We start from the raw sequence: 3,617 nt of genomic DNA, 5'->3' as shown, positions 1-3,617 counted from the left end.
TTTCTTTTTGCTTATGTGGTGCTGAGGAATTGAACCCAGGGCCTCATGCATGCAAGGCAAGCGCTCTACCACTGAGCCACCTTCCCAGCCCACCCAGCTCTTTTACACATTTTTATGGCCATTTTATCTTGGTGACTCTGGGCAAGTAAGGTAACTTCTTTGCACTTTCATTTGCGCCTCTTAATTGGAAAAACACAACAGCCTGCAGCTGGAGGACTGGGAAGGTAGGCCCATGCTCCCACCTGCAGGCTGTGAAGAAGACACGCACAGCCGCAGTCGGGAGGGGCAGAGATGCAGGTGTGCTGTGCAGCTCTCTCACTCCCCTGTGACCTTGGGCAAGTTCCTTAAGCATGGAGAATGCATTCTGACATAATGCATACAAAGCACTGAGTTTACTGAGCACCAGGCTGGCCCTCCAGGTAATACAGGCATTCTAAAGCTGCTTTGGAGAGAATCTGGGGTGCGCTTTTAAGGGACTCGGGCTCCCCAGCTAGGCTGTATAAGTCACAGTGCTTTGGTGGTGCACACCTGCCCCTTCGTGCAGCACAGATACACATGCACAGGTGTGCCTCACTTCCAACCCCAGAGCTGAGCGCCCAGAAGTTCTTCCACCCAAGGTGAAATCATTTCAGGCACAGCTTGGCAAGTGACAGCTCTCCAGGCTACAATGGACCTGTAGAACCTTACAGTTGCCTAGGCCCAGAGTTCAAGCCCCATCACAACAACAACAAAATTTGCACCGAGCCCCTACTCTAGCCAGGTCCCAGGGTGTGGTGTGCCACAACAGTGCCTGGCTAGGGAGCAGCAGCCAGTTGAGGAAGGAGGCCAGGAGATGACTCAGTCTGAGTCCTAAGTTTGGGTGATTCAGAATCCCGGGCCCTGCCCTCAGGGGAAGAGGGGTCAGGGAAGGCCTCCTGGAGGAGCTGGTATCCTGGAAGAAGCTAGAGGCTAAGAAGCACTTTGTCAGTCAGCAAGTGAAAGGATGGGCGTGGAGCATGGCTGGGCTTGGCCAGCATCACGTGAGCATTTCTGAGTAATCACGCCGGCCAGGTGCTGGGGGGCTGGGGAGCTGGGTATGGAGTGGCAGCAGGCAGGGCTGATGGGACTTTGGGACAGGATGTGGTAGGAATGTAAAGGGTCTTGAATACCAAGCTAAAGCCAATGGTAGCCAGGCACTGGTGGCTCACACTTGTAATCCTAGCTGATTAGCACAAGGAGGCTGAGATCTGAGGATCACAGTTCAAAGCCAACCCAGGCAGGAAAGTCCATGAGACTCTGATCTCCAATTAACCACCAGAAAACCGGAAGTGGTTCTGTGGCTCAAGTGGTAGAGCGCTAGCCTTGAGCTGAAGAGCTGAGGGACAGCACCCAGGCCCAGAGTTCAGGCCCCACGACCGGACCCCCCCCCAAAAAATAAAAAGAGTATTAGGGAGCATATTTTTGGAGAAGCTCAGTGGTAAAGCACTTGCCTAGCTTTCACAAGGTCTTGGATTGTATCTCCAGCCCAGAAAAACAGCAAATATATAAATAAATACAGGTGATCACATTTAAGACCAACACAAATAATCCAGGATAGTTACTCCTATCTCCCAATGCTTAACTTAATCACATCTGCAAAGACATTTTACCCTCCCCCTTGTCCTATAGTAACACACACAGGTGCCAGGAATTCAGATGAATCTCTTCCTCCTCCACCTCCTCCTCATTTGGAATCAGGGTCTCCATATGTTGCCCAGGATCTCCCCATATCTTTAGATACCTAGTCTGGGATTACAAGTATGTGTCACCCCACTCAACTCAGATGTCTTTAGCTTTTAGACTCCATTAAGCAGCCTACGACACACAGGTGGCACAGGCTCAGGCCAGGCCTGCAGGGAACCTAACAAAACAAAGAAGCAAGACAGCTTCAGAGTGTCCAGGACCGGGCTGGGAAGGTGGCTCAGTGGTAGAGCGCTTGCCTCGCATGCATGAGGCCCTGGGTTCCATTCCTCAGCACCACATAAGTAGAAAAAGCCGGAAGTGGTGCTGTGGCTCAAGTGGTAGGGCGCTAGCAAAACCCACATGGCCTCCTACTGAAATGGACCTGAGCCTCGACCTTTCAGAGCAGTGGAGAGACTGGATGGGGCTGCCATCCTCTGCTCCTGTGTGGAGAACAGACCTCAGAGAGGGAGGAGCAGCCCAGAGGGCAGGGAAGAGCAGAGACGCAGACAGTGGCGTGGGAGCTGGCTGCGCTGGGAGCAGGTGCTGTCAGGCGGTGAATCCCACGCGCTAGGCCTCGATGGGAATTCCCCTGAAGGCGGGTGTGCCAGCCTCAGGCACACCTTCTCAGGGACAGGCCCGTCACACCGAGCCACTTTCTGGCCCCCATCATCCATCACACCGAGCCACTTTCTGGCCCCCATCAGCCATCCCCACAGCTCTCTCATGGATGATCTGTTGTCTGAGCAGCCCTGGCTCCCTCTGACTCAGCCCCAGCCCCTGGTGGAAAGAGGCGGAGGCAGATGCAGCTAGTGAAGGAGACTAGGAGCCGCAGGTCCCCGTCAGGCTTAACAAAGCTGCCCCTGCTCCCATGTATATTCCTTCTACACATGTGTGTGTGTGTGTGTGTCCATTACTGGGGCTTCAAATCAGGACCTCACACTCTTGCTTGGCATCTTTGGTGGTGCTCTACCACTTGAACCACACCTTCATTTGAGCTTCTCCGTTGGAGATAAGTATCTCTGGAAAGCTGAGTGCTGGTGGCTCATGTCTATAATCCTAGATGCTCAGAAGGCTGAGATCTAAGAATCATGATTCAAAGCCAGCCTGGGCAGGAAAGTCTGTGAGACTCCTATTGCTGATTAACCAGCAAAAACTGATAGTAGAGCTGTGACTCAAGGAATGGAACATTAGCCTTGAGCAAAACAGACAACAGCGCGCACACACACACACACACACACACACGCACACACACACACGCACACACATACACACACGCACACACGTACACACACGCGTACACACACACACATGCACACACATGCACGTGCACACACACACGCACACACACACGCACACACAAAACACCTCAGGGATGGGCCCCAGGCTCAGAGTTCAAGTTCCAGTACTGGCAGGAAAAAAAAAGTCTCTCTTGGATTTATCTGTCCAGGCTGGTTTCAAACTATGATCCTCAGATTTCAGCCTCCTAAGCAGCTAGGATTACAGGTGTAAGCCACTGGTGCCCAGCTCTTTTGCACATTTTGTGTGTGGGGGGGGGTGGCGTTGGTCATGGGGCTTGAACTCTGAGCCTGGGCACTGTCCCTGAGCTCTTCAGCTCAAGAGCCACAGCACCACTTCCAGTTTTCTGGTGGTGAATTGGAGATGAGTCTCGCAGATTTTCTTGCCCAGGCTAGCTTTGAACCACAATCCTCAGATCTCAGCCTCCTGAGTAGGTAGGATTACAGGTGTAAGCCACCGGCACCCAGCTCTTTACTTTTTTTTTTTTTTGGTCCGGTCGTAGGGCCTGAACTCTGGGCCTGGGCCCTGTCCCTCAGCTTTTCAGCTCAAGGCTAGCGCTCTACCACTTGAGCCACAGCGCCACTTCCAGCTTTTTTCTTTTTGCTTATGTGGTGCTGAGG

Source organism: Dipodomys ordii, unplaced genomic scaffold, assembly GCF_000151885.1.
Source record: "Dipodomys ordii isolate 6190 unplaced genomic scaffold, Dord_2.0 Scaffold20, whole genome shotgun sequence".
NCBI classification, from domain to species: Eukaryota; Metazoa; Chordata; class Mammalia; order Rodentia; family Heteromyidae; genus Dipodomys; species Dipodomys ordii.
Note: the sequence above shows the minus strand (reverse complement) of the source record.